This window comes from Erpetoichthys calabaricus, chromosome 5 (genome assembly GCF_900747795.2).
Source record: "Erpetoichthys calabaricus chromosome 5, fErpCal1.3, whole genome shotgun sequence".
Classification (NCBI taxonomy): domain Eukaryota; kingdom Metazoa; phylum Chordata; class Cladistia; order Polypteriformes; family Polypteridae; genus Erpetoichthys; species Erpetoichthys calabaricus.
Window position 1 is genome coordinate 97,604,671 of NC_041398.2, and position 13,552 is coordinate 97,618,222.

The window sequence follows — 13,552 nt, forward strand, 5'->3', positions numbered from 1 at the left end:
TTAGTTCACATGATTACGTAGGAGGCGTGATGACGCGATACGTGACTCCGCCTCCTCCATTAGATAGATAGATAGATAGATAGATAGATAGATAGATAGATAGATAGATAGATAGATACTTTATTAATCCCGATGGGAAATTACAGTGTATGGACAAAAAATATGTTCCAGTTATGACCATTACGCTTTGAATTTCGAAATGAAACCTGCCTAACTTTTGTAAGTAAGCTGTAAGGAATGAGCCTGCCAAATTGCAGCCTTCCACCTACACGGGAAGTTGGAGAATTAGTGATGAGTGAGTCAGTGAGTGAGTGAGTCAGTCAGTCAGTGAGGGCTTTGCCTTTTATTATTATAGATATATATATACAGCATACAAAAATAATGACATAAACATATGTTAAAATGTTAAAAAAGGGTTTAATAATTATTGGTTTATATTGTAATAGGGCAATTGTCTTCATAAGTGAATGAATTAAGATGATTTAATTTAGAAGCAAAATAAATCTTCATAAAGGCATTTTGGTTTCCCAGAATTATGCTTGTTGCCTCACAGTTTAAAAGTCCAGTTTCAGTGAGCTGTTGGGTGTGTAGAGATCCCTTGTGTTCAAATGGGCTTTGTTGGGGTACGTTCACTTTCCCCAACTTCCAAAAGATGGCCAGTTTGGGCAAATTGGTGTTTTAAGACTGGCCCAAAGTGTGCGAGTGTGCGCAGCTCTAATGTAGCCATGCCCACCACAAACTCTCTTACAATACTAATAAATTAGTAAAATGTACCAATGTATTAGGTTAGGTTAGGTTAGGCTTAGGACAAAAAAAGGCTTGGCCAGTTGTTGGGTCACTAAATCATTTTTTCTTTTCTTTCCTTAATTAGCAATATTACATATTTAATTATGAAACAATGTTGCACATTTTGTTTTTCAAAAAAAAAACTTTTATGAATGGTTTGGTTTGTTGCAAAAAGTATGGCAGATCATTTTTAATCTTCTTGTGCTTTCTCCCGAAATAAAATTGTCAAATAAAAGCTAAACAATTTAGTTTACAATCAAATATCTAAGATATAAAGGTATAAAGTGTAGTTCACATCAAGTAATATTGATACATACACTGTGCAATACGTGGCAGAGCTCAAATATAATTTTTGAAACTGTAAGCATGCCTTGTAATACTGAGTCATTTATGTGTTCATAATGTTGAACAATGAGTGTCCAGTCATTCGTAACAAGGTGCAGTTTGTGTGGTGAAAACTGCTAACCATCTGTCTTTTTTTAATCAGAAGCAGTTGTACTTACACATTAAAATGAAACCCTTGCTTTTCCCGAGGCAATCACTTCAATTTAAAAATATGTAAAATATACTTTATTAATTGACCTTTTCAATTGAGGTTACTTAAAGTTGTGTTTCTGCTCTCTTTGTTTTCAACACGATTTTACAACCAGTGATGATTTAATACCTTTTAAGCTAATGCAAGTGAGTACCAGAAACACTTACAGGAAGTTAAGTGTTTACTTGAGTTCATGATATGCACTCACTAAGAGCTGTGGGATTTTCTAAGCACTCATGGCAACAATAATGGAGTTTATTTACTTGTTCTCTTGGATGCAGGAGTACTGGCATGTGAATTTCACAAGAGAAATATTTATAGGTGCAGCAGTATAAGCAGAAATAGGCCATGGACTGTTCTGGCCAATTAGTGGAAATATTAATAAAAAAGTAACAAGTCGATATATCTGAGCTCCTTCATTAAACCTTACAGTTAAGAAATCAGCATCCCCCTGTCTGGGGGATCCTAATAAAAAGGCATAACATCTCATATGTTTTAAAATGCAATTTTTAATTATATAAAAAACTACAATATGTTTTTAATAACAAGGAGCATTCACTCCAGGGCTGTTCCTTTCACAGAGAATCATAAAACGGTTACTAAGAATAAATACAATGTTTAATGTGAATGTAGTTTTCAATATACGGTACCTTAAATAAACAGACAGCTTCAAAGGTTGAATTTCTTTTAGCTTGATGAGGATGAGTAAATGCTGTGAAGTTACATCAAGTTAGCTTTTTTCTTAAACAGCTGACTTCACAACATTTGAAATCTTAGCTACATCTTCAAATATTTCCATTATTGGCCACTGATGAAAAGTCTTTTTTTTAAAGAAAGTAATCAATTGGTAGCTTTTACTATAAGAGGGTTATAGTGACTCTATGAAATCAAGACACGTCAATTTGGTTTCACCATTCTGACCCTGAAGAAAGCAGAAAACAGTTATACTTGGGCTAAGAAGCTTTAGGAATTATTTTTAGGACACATTAATTATTGCCAATATTGCTGATAACCTCAGCTTATTGTTAAATTCATAAGTCAGATCTGCACGGCAAATTCATTGACCATTGTAAGATACTATATCTGATATATCTGAAACTGGCTGTGCAGCAATAGTTTATCTCTCAGTCTCACAATGGCATACATTTGTGAATCCCCTTCATTCATTGGGAATTCAGGGTGTTGTGTGTAGAAGGGTGCAAAATGATCTCAAACTGAGGAAGCAAAGAGGTATGGTGAAGACTGTGATTTGGTGATCTTAAAAGTGGTGCCCCTGGTGCTACTTTTTAAGTATATGCTGTATGAATGACCAAGACGGGAATATAAATAACAATCTGGTTAAGTTTGCTGATCATACCAAACCAGGTAGAATGGAATCAACAAAATCATTACAGAAATAATTGGACCACTTACAGGGAAGGCCAGATTTGTGGTAGATTAAGTTTAATGTAAATAAACGTAATGTGCTACAGTTTAATGCGCTATCCCTTAATGAGGAGGACATAAGAAATGCAGTGGAATTGTCACTATTGAAAAGTGTTAAGAAGCCATTAAGAAGTTTAACAAAATGTTATATAGCTCAATATATAGAGTACATGTCAAGAAAAGTTATGCTAAATTTGTATAATGCATTGAAGATGTCCAATCTGGAATTTTGCATGCACTTTTGGTCTCCAATTTACAAAGAAGACATAGCAGCACTAGAAAAAGTCCAGAGGAGAGGGACTAGGCTAGTTTCAGGACTGCAGGTTATAAGTTATGAGGAAACAATGAACGTTTTCAATTTAAGCAGACATTAAGTGGTGACATGACTCAAGTATTTAACATGATAAAAGAAGTTATTATGGTAGATCCTGGCATGAAAACAAGAACACAGGGTAAGGGTACATTTCATACAAGAAACATAGACACATGGAATAAATTATCAAGTGGTGTGGTGGAGAGTAGGACTTTTGGGACTTTCATATCTCAACTTGATGTTATTTTGTTGAAGTGGATGGAATTGTGCATTGCATTGGTGAGATTTGTTGGACTGAATAACCTGTTCTTGTCAGATTTGGTGTAATGTTCTAATTGTCCTGCCAAAACACTCCCTAAAGCCCCATAAACTGCAAACATCACAAACAAAACAAACCCTCCTCATGCTGTATCACAACCCTTAGAGATGCATAAGTTCTGTAATGAAATATTACAGGAATAACTGAAACTGCAGAAAATATTGTTCCTTTCTTCTTTCAGATTTAAACATTTACTTAAAAATCTGAATGAAAATCAATTACAAGGTCACAGAATCCACCAGTATCAGTGCAGACACATGCTGGTCTGAAGATGGGTTCAACTGGAGGCATAAATTCCTGAGTCCTCTATCTGGTCATACTGCAGTTGAATCTCTCTAAAACCACAGATTCAGATTCATCCCTTGCAAAGATGATTTGCGATTGCTGGTGACTGTCAGTTTACTGGTCCTAACCAGCTTAATATTTTTAAAAAAGAACACAATGATTTATTCACGTAAAATGTAAGTCATACTCAGCCATGACAACACACAAGTGATGTGAAACAAGATCTAACCTTATGGGCCAACCAAAAATACACACTTTTAAGTGTAATGCTAGAATTCCGGATTTGTCCTTTTAGAACTTCACTCTGTATTTTTATACTTTGTTTCTATACAGACTTATTGGGAAAGCCCAATTCAAGCTCATGCAGGTGAGTGTGTGCTGACTGGCAAGAGGTTGCCATCAATAAGGGTAGATGGTATGGGACAAAGTTAAGTTCCTCAAAAGACCTCCAGGTCAGAGAGAGAGATATCCACACTGGCAGCAGGGGAGATCATGCAAATACCAGTACAGAAGCACAAGTGTTGCTCTGAAGGTCTTTGGATGCATGAATACAAAGAAGCTCAGACTAAATGCAGGGCACTTTTATGCTCAAAAATAATCTCAGGACTCAACGAAAAGTGATCCTGGGACTGGTTCAGTGCTAGAAACATCACAGGAGAAACTTTTGCAGTGAAGGCTCAGTGTATGGGGGGAAGCAAGGACGGGGTTAATAGTGAAACAAAGACATCAAGAGATAGAGAGACTTAAGGTGAAGGGACTGCTTGTGTGTTAGTTTAGGGTGGTCAAGTGCAGCAACCAGACCTACCATATAGACATAACACAAGAATTTTAACAAATTAAATAAGATGATTTAGTCCATCAAATTATATGGTGAGCTAATAGGTAAGTTGTCCTAATTTCTCATCAAGATACTTTGTAAAAGTTGCCAGTGTTTCAATTTTAGCTACATGAAATGCCGATTTCTTCCAGATTCCCATTAACATTTGTGTGAAGAGGTACTTGCTGGCTTCTTCCTAAAATGCACTTCCCATTAATTTTCACAGGATTCCTCAAGTATATGATTCAATGTTTCACTGACAGAATGATGCTTGCTCAGTTTTACTAAAGGGTTTAAAGAATTTGAAGACCTGGATTAGGTCTCCATGACTTCTTCTCTTGAAAAAGACTCATTAATGCAGGTCTTAAAAAGCTGTAGAATTTTGATTCTGTTGTAATTATGTGTACTTCAAGTCCACCTTTATGTGTGCCCTATTGAGTTTTGTGTTAATAAATGCATCACGTTTTGTTCATTTCTGGACTCCTCGGTGTGTTTCTTAGAGTGAATGCAACAAGGGCTTTGTCTTTTTGCTGACTAAATGTGAGGATCTTAATAAGAATAGCTGAGCATTGCAGTCCGTTACAGGAGATGGACGTCTGAAGCGAAGCTCCATTAACAGCAGCTTTATTTTCCCACGTATTTATTATTATTTAGAGGTATCCTGTATTTACCCGACCCAAGGAACTTCCACTACAATATATAAACATGAGTAACAAGAAGAGAAGTCAGAAACTTAAAGTTGCATCAAAGTCTGGACAGATGTCTGGCTCGAGTACGAGGTATGGCCTCTCGGAGACTGACCTGGAACAGGCAGACGAATGCGCAGACTTCCTAGGACCCCGTTCCACTGCATCGTCTCCTGTCGAGAGTGAAAATGGGAGTGAGGGTGCAAGTGACACAGGTCTCGATGGATCGCAGATTTCTGAGAATCATTCAAGACTAGAAAAGGCCCTGCAGTACGTGCTCTCATCTACTCATCGCGAGCCCGCAGCTTCTGCTGTAACAGGAGCTGCTATTCCACTCGCGGAGCATGAAAACCAAAGCGAACTGTCCGAACTGAAAGAGATGATCGCTACACTGGCCACTGCCACGGCTATGGCCTTAAGCGAGCTTAAGAAGAATAACAAAACCCGGGAAATGCGTCTATTTAAACGTTTTGATGTGACCTTTAAAGGCATAGTGGAGAAATTAGAGGAACATATTGAAGAAAATAGATCTAAACTGAAAAAACTTGCCAATCAGTTGAATGACGTTACAGATCAGCTGGAGGATGTTAAGCAGGCATTCACAGCTGGAGCTGAAACAGCGAAACAATTGGCATCTAACGCCAATGAAAAAGCTACAGCTGTGAATTCCGAATGCAAAAAACTCGGAGACAGACTTGCGGCCCTGGAAGATGGGGACAGAAGGAATAATATAAGAATTGAAGGTATACCTGAGAAACGAGAAAGTTCAAACCCAGTGAAATTACAGTAGAATTACTCTCTAAAATAACTGGAGATGACTTTAAATTAGATACCGAGATAGCAGCAGCTTATCGCATACTCAGATCAAACACCTTTAAACCCAGGTCTTTTATTGTTTGCTTCGAGCAATTACGATGTAAGCTTGATATAATGGCACTTCTCAGACACAAGCAATAGATTATATTTGAAAATAATCTCATTCATATTTTCCCTGACTTCTCACCTTTAACAGCTGCAAAACGCGCAGCCTACTTCGACATTAAAAAGCTGCTACGGAAAGCCGATATCAAATACAGCCTCTTGTATCCCGCCAAACTGAAAGTGGAAGTTCAAGACAAATATTATGTATTTTCAAGCAAGGAGGAAGCTGAAAAGGAATTAAAGAAGCTGTTCCTGACACTCTTTTGAAAGTCAATAATGAGCCGTATTTTGTCATGGCATGGGAAGGACTTATCATCTGCTGGCTGATCCACTTTTAAAGAGACGAGTATTATAATTATACATCCTATTCTTTACTTGGACACTATATGTTTATGTTTTAATTACAGCTATAGACGTGAGTGTGTGGAAGTGTGGAATCTACCCTAAAGTAGATTGTTTAACATCAAACCCTTGGTTATTTGCTATTTCTACTATTGCATTAGGATCTACTATGTTTAACCTAGACCACTTTTTAAAATCATTCCCAGGGTTCATTATTTTATTATCTTAATATCTTAAAATTGCTGAAGGATATATTTTAAGCTTAAAGACTGTTAATGATTATATTTTGGGCAGATAGTATTTAGACTTTAGCTGCAATAGATATCTCTACTTTGTTTTAATTCTCAAATGCTGCTGCGGGGGGGGGGGGGGGGGGGGGGGGGGGGGCTTGTTTTGTTTAGGACGTGCTCTGTCTCTTCGTATGTTAGAGGACTGGGACATTGCGAAGTGGGATCTAGCCTCATGCGGGGAGGCAAAATGGGGTGGGGGGATAAAGGGGGGAGAGAAGGAGAGCAGGCTATATCAAATCTATTCTTCTAATCCTTATAACTATAAATAGCAACGTAACAATAGGCTATATGGCAATAACTCATGGGGAAATTTGAAATTAAGATTAAAACTGCCTCACTACCAGTTAAGACTATAAAATGACATTAAAAACTCTGAATCAATGTCTCCATGATGGGACAGTTAACTTTGTGAGCTGGAATGTTAAAGGCCTGAATCACGAATTAAAGAGAAAGAAAGTATGCTCTCACCTAACAGGCTTAAATGCTAAAATAGTATTTTTATAGGAGACCCACTTACTAAGCAAGGATCAGTCCAGACTACAAAACGACTGAACTGGCCAAATGTTCCATTCTAGCTTTACAAAGAAAACTAGAGGTGTGGGAATTCTCATACTTAGAACAGTCCCATTTGTAGCATCAGATGTAGTATCGGACCCTGAAGGGAGATATGTGATGGTCATGGGCAACTTATTTAACAAATGATTTTGATAAATGTTTATGCACCCACTGTCGATGATAAGGAATTCATGCAAAATCTATTTGCATCCATTCCCAATGTGAACACTCATAAAATTATAATGGCTGGGGACTTTAATTATGTTTTAAATCCACTCTTAGATAAGACTCCCATCACAGGGGGGACGACATCTAATACTACAAAGACAATTACACAGTTTGTAACTGACCACAACTTATCAGACCCCTGGAGGTTTCTTAACCCAAACTCAAGAACATATTCGTTCTACTCACCAGTGCATCATAGCTACTCAAGAATTGATTATTTTTTTATAGATAATAATTTCTTGCCTATGATTAAATCGTGCAAATACGACACAATTGTTATCTCCGACCATGCCCCTCTAGTCTTGGAGCTAAAATCATTAAGCCCCTCACACTCACACCCTCTTCTATTAGCAGACGAGAACTGCACAGAATTTATATCCAAACAAATCAGCTTCTTCATAGAAACAAACACACCCTCAGAGGTTTCTGCAGGAACACTCTGGGAAACTCTAAAGGCCTTCTTAAGAGGACAGATTATTTCATATCTCACCCACAAAAATAAATTAGAAAGAGATGTGTGTGCTTAAAGGTGCAGTCACCTTGGTATATGGGGGAAAAACTCTTAGATAAAGTTCTGTTGTTCAAAATGATTATGTCAGGGGTCCTCGATTTGAAAAAGACAAAAAGGGCAAGAAATTTGGTGGGTGTATGGATGGTTCAATGATTTACTGTTAACAGATAGTCTTACTTATATAGCTAAATTGTCCCAAGCTAAATATAAATATACTGCATTAAACATATAAATATTCAAATGTTTCAACACTTTAGCATGGAGGCTACCTAGGTGTATTTATTAGTTACTGCTACATAGCAAGACCTTCAACAGGTGCTTTGTCTGCTCCAAATAAGACACTTACTGCTATGTAACAAAAAGATGAACATTTAATTTAAGCAAATGGAGATTAGGTGGTGACATGATCATTTTTTTAATTATGAAGGAAATTAGTACAGTGGATTCAAGATGTTACCCTAACATTCTTCAACAAGAGTCATGGATGGAAACCTAAGGGTAAATTACATAAGGGTATCTTTTTCTTAACACATAGAGTCATTGAGACATGGAATAAGTTATCAATAAAGAGCCTGTCTGTGTCCGACATGCAGCAACAAATGACAAGTAGATGCTGTAGAGAAAGCCCTTACAGACAATTTTCTAAAGTGCTACTGAATATTTTGGAATAATTAAAATGAAAAAAATCTCATAAATCATGGCTTTATTGTTACATTTCATTAAAGAGTAATCTGGTTTTAAAAGATCATTGTCCAAACTTAGAATTTTTGAAATAGTTCCATCATCTCAGTTGTATTACATTAATGTTAGGTTTTTCCTGCTTTCAGCAATTCATTGGTTAATCTAGTCACACCAGATTAATTCAGTACAGGGCTGGCAAATTCAAAATTCAGTAAATCGTTAATAAATTAACTGCCTAAAAAGAAAAATATTTTTTCTTTTTCTCTACAACATCACTTGTGTGTGAGCAATGCTGAACATTGACCAAAATGTAAGTACCATAGATTTCCTAGAAATTTTCAAGCTCCTATTCAAACACATTACATTTTTTGTCTTGAAATTGATTAAAATAAAAAGGCTTTTTCAAAATACTTTGAAATCTTTCTTAGCTTTCTCTTTTCCAATTAGAGTTAGATCTTATAAGTTCTGTGGTAATAACAGCAGAAAATGAAGTAATTTATCATTTCCCAAATGCCATCGTGAGCAAAGAATAACAATGAAGAGGTTATAGTATCACATTTCTAGACTGTTGAATATATCCATCGAGTTTTATGGACATAAACCAAACACTCATGAACACAGCACAGTTTTGGTAATCTGAGTCAGGTTTTATAGAATTGGTTAGTAGTCAGTATTTGGCAGTATAACAATAAAAACACTTGAAATATACATTTACAGATAATTTTAAAGTGATTATCATAGTGTATGCAAACGTAGTTTAGTTGTATTTTTTATTTTAGATATAAAAGAAAATATCAGTAGATATGCACAATAGTAAAGAAATCCACCTAAAATGTTGAATTGTGTACAGTATGCACTGAGGAACCGATGAGTGTAGTCCACAATTCACTGTAGCATTCTGCCACCTTAAAGACAGAATCATAAGGAAAATATGTGTGAAATAAGCATTTAACTGCTTCCTTAAAATCTTGGATAAAGGATTCTAAGTTTTCTAAATATATCAATTCATTGCCTTGTACAGAGATGAGGTTATGTGTATTATTAGTTTAATCATTTTTGTTTTTTGAGTTACAGAGTCATTATTTTTCATGTCTTTATGTGTTTTTATTGGTTTCACATGTGATTATGTATCGGTGTACTGTATTTTTAAATGCAAGTATGGTCCATGTTCTTTTTGAAAGGGAGTGCCTCCCTTTCATCTCTGTTTAGGAATTGCCCCCAGTCTTCTAAAGGCTGTGGAGACAGGCATTTCAGTGACAATCATTGCAAAATTACAGTGAGTCTACTGTTTATGAATGGATTTTCTGGATTTTTTGATTATTTTGCTCTGCCTTAGGATTATGATTACCGGATTGTATTTTTTAGGACTTGTTTACTATGGATTGCCTTTTTTGGCAACTCCTTTAAGGTTCTCTTTTCTGTGTGTAAGTTTTGTTAAATTTTGTGTATTGTTTTCAAAGAAATCTTTTTACCCTTGACTACCCTCCTCTTGTATGGCTTTTTGAGATATTGTGGGACATTTAACGTTATTTTGAGGCTAACACCCCTTTTAAGCCTATGAAGCCTGAGGGAGACCACTGGAGTTTGGAGTTGAGCACAACAAATTGAGGCTTTTCCAAGCAGGCAGAGGAGGCCTGTCCTGGCCACCGAAGCCTTTTGGAGGCCTCACACCCTTTTTGTATTCATAGAGACACCATTTAATGTTTTCACTTAAACAAAAAAAAACCCATAGCATTATTAGTAGCACAAAGAGCAGTATTTATTTAGAGAAATCACATAATGAATTAAAGGTAAAAATAAACTCTTTCTATGAAGACCTAAAGATTAAATAGTCTCCAAAAAAGAATGTTTTCAAATTGCTTGGAGCTGTAAAAAATGATGACTCCGCTTGCTACAGTTATCGCTTTTCTTTTTAAAACTACTGATTTGAAAGAGGATGATGAATATTATGATCTTGATTACTTTTTACATTTATGCCATGCCAATGTAGACCATCTTATAGGCCAATATGATCTGGCAGCAAAACCTGAAACTTCCTGTTATGAAACCAATGTCTCCTGTTCTTGCCACTACCTCTACTCAATCATCTCCTCCAGTGTTTTTTTCAGAATCATTTTAAAAATAATTACTCCCAAGGCATGCTGTCTCCTCCATTGAACCACCTAAGCATGTATGTGCTGTTTTATTTAAAGATCTATCTGCCAAAGCATCTGTTGTAGTTTCTTATGGACTTCTGTTACCTGTGCATGTTTTAGCTAATGCTATATAGCCACCAACTCCAATAAAGGAATTCATTTATTTTGATTGTTCTAGCTGTTACCATAGATCTTGTGCCACCAGTTTTACATTGTTCAGTTGTTCCTCTGCTATTCAGACCTACTATGACTTTGAAACCTTGGTCCACAGTTTTGTTTTCAGCTGACCGCCCTATCTCTGAGGATTGTGTCTCTGTTATCCTGCTTGGTCCTACTGCTTTTCACTTCCTGTGTTCTGCCTGTGTCTAATGCATCTCACAGTGCAGGTGCTTCCAGGCTGCTGCCTGCTTCACCACCAGTGATTTCACTGCCACCTTGCTGCTGTCAAAGTACCCCACAATACATGTGGTGAGTATAAACCTGATATACTCACCTCCTGCCTTATCTGTTCTAACCCTGTTGCCCTCTCTAGGAAGTGTCCTGCCTACTGTAAAATCACCCCCGCTGGGCCAAAATCTTCATTATTTTGGTTACCCTGGCTTAAACGTGAGCTGTCTAGTTTGTGCTTTTTGTGGGGTTTTATGTGTAGTTTCCTTGGGGGAATGTTGAGTGGTGACTGGAGTTCACACCTTACAGAGAGGGCTGTGTCATGTATTGAGAGCAGTTTGCTGTGTGGAGCTTTGTTATAGTCCTTTAAAGGCTATGGAGATAGGAAGTTCAGTAGGAATCATTACGAGGTAATTCTGAGTATACTGTTTATGATTCAGTTTTCTGGATTTTTGATTACTTTGTTCTGTCTTAGGATTCTGATCACTGGATTGTGATTTTAGAACTTGATTGCTGTGGATTGCCTTTTGGCAACTCCTTTAATGCATCTGGTTGCTCTGTGGAGTTTTTGTTACAATTTTTGGCACTTTTTTCAAATAGTCTTTTTATGAAGATATTTTTCTTTGCTTATCTGTTCAGAATTAGAGGCTTATGCTTACCTTCGTTTGTGGGGCTTTTTGAGATATTTTGGAACATGTTAAGGTTATTTTGAGGGTAACATCCCTTTTAGGCCTGTGAAACTTGAGGCAGGCCACTGGAGTGCAGAGTTAGCCCATTTGAGGAGGCCTGTCCTGGCCAGTGAAGGTTTTTGGATGCCTTACATCCTTGTAGCTTTCAAGGAGGCTCCAAATCATGACATACATTTTAATAGGTGTATGTAGCAAATACTGAGAATAATCCCTTGACAAAAATAATCAACTGAAATGGCTAGTAAGTTAAAGCCTTAATGTACAGTATATATGTTAAAGACACACAATAAGGAACACCTCCCTGAGTGATCTTGGTGCGCTTTATACTATGACACAATCATCTGTGATACATACCTTAACATAAGCCTTTCAGGTGCTTTAAAATATATCATTTTAAAGCAGTTTAGATGCTATTTGGAAAGTCATTATACACAAATTCATTTGTCATTTTAGTTTAATTTTTAGAATGTGCCTTTCTAAATATGGCTAATTGTTATATTTTGAATAGCTAAAAATACAATTAAATTTTTAATCTTAAAAATTAAACATGTCTGAGCTGAGCCCCAGTCTGCAGTGTCTCCAAACTTAATCTCCAGCCTTTATAACTGCTTCAATCAAACGACAAAGAAAAAATCAATTGTTTTTTTCTTTTGTAGAAATAAGTAAAAAGTATTTTTTAAACTTATCTAATCCAACATTAATATTGTAGAAAACAGGAGTCTATTCTGGCAGAGTTGGGCACAAGGTGGGAACCAACCCTGAATGGTGTGCCAGTTCTTTGCAGGGCACACTCATACCACACACACACATGCTGTCAAATTTAAATTTGTCGGTTAAGCAAACATATGCATGAAAATTATTTTGAGAGTAATGATTATTGTTATTATTATTTAATTAAGTATAGTTAATATTGTTGCAGCATAGTCCTTTTTATGTGCAGGGTCCTTAGATTATTTTGTTGACGATTTACACTTTTAGTTTGTGGTTTAGATTTATTTTAATTAATTTTTTGAACAATGAATGTTTGGAAATCTGAAATTTTCTCAAAAATAAGCATTTAAGACCTTTTTTTAAAAATATCTAGGATGCCTAAGACTTTTTTACAGCACTATATTTATATATGCTGTAAGCAGATAGATAGATAGATAGATAGATAGATAGATAGATAGATAGATAGATAGATAGATAGATAGATAGATAGATGTGTATGATTATTTATTTTAATTGCATTAAAACAACACCTACTTTATAACTAGCTTCAATTTAAAAGAAGAAAGCGAACACACATATTGACTTAACTGCTGTGAGTCATAGTTTGGAGCTGAAGTGTTCTTTGACATATTTTAGTCCTTCTTTCTTGGGCACGTGTATATCATATACTGTAGCTACACTGAATCTTAATGCTGTCAGCCAAACCACTTAACATAACTGCAGTGTTAATATACAGCACTAGAGGATAACATATAAAATAGCAACTGAACAATATTACTTTTGTAAAAAAAAATTAACAATAAAATAAGCCTTTTATAAAGCAACATACCTGAACATAACTTAAAGAACTAAGCAGCATTTAATGTAAAAATAAGAAGAAAGTCGAAGTAAACAGTAGCAAGTCATTTCTCCCATCAGACTTATTGGGTCTGATGA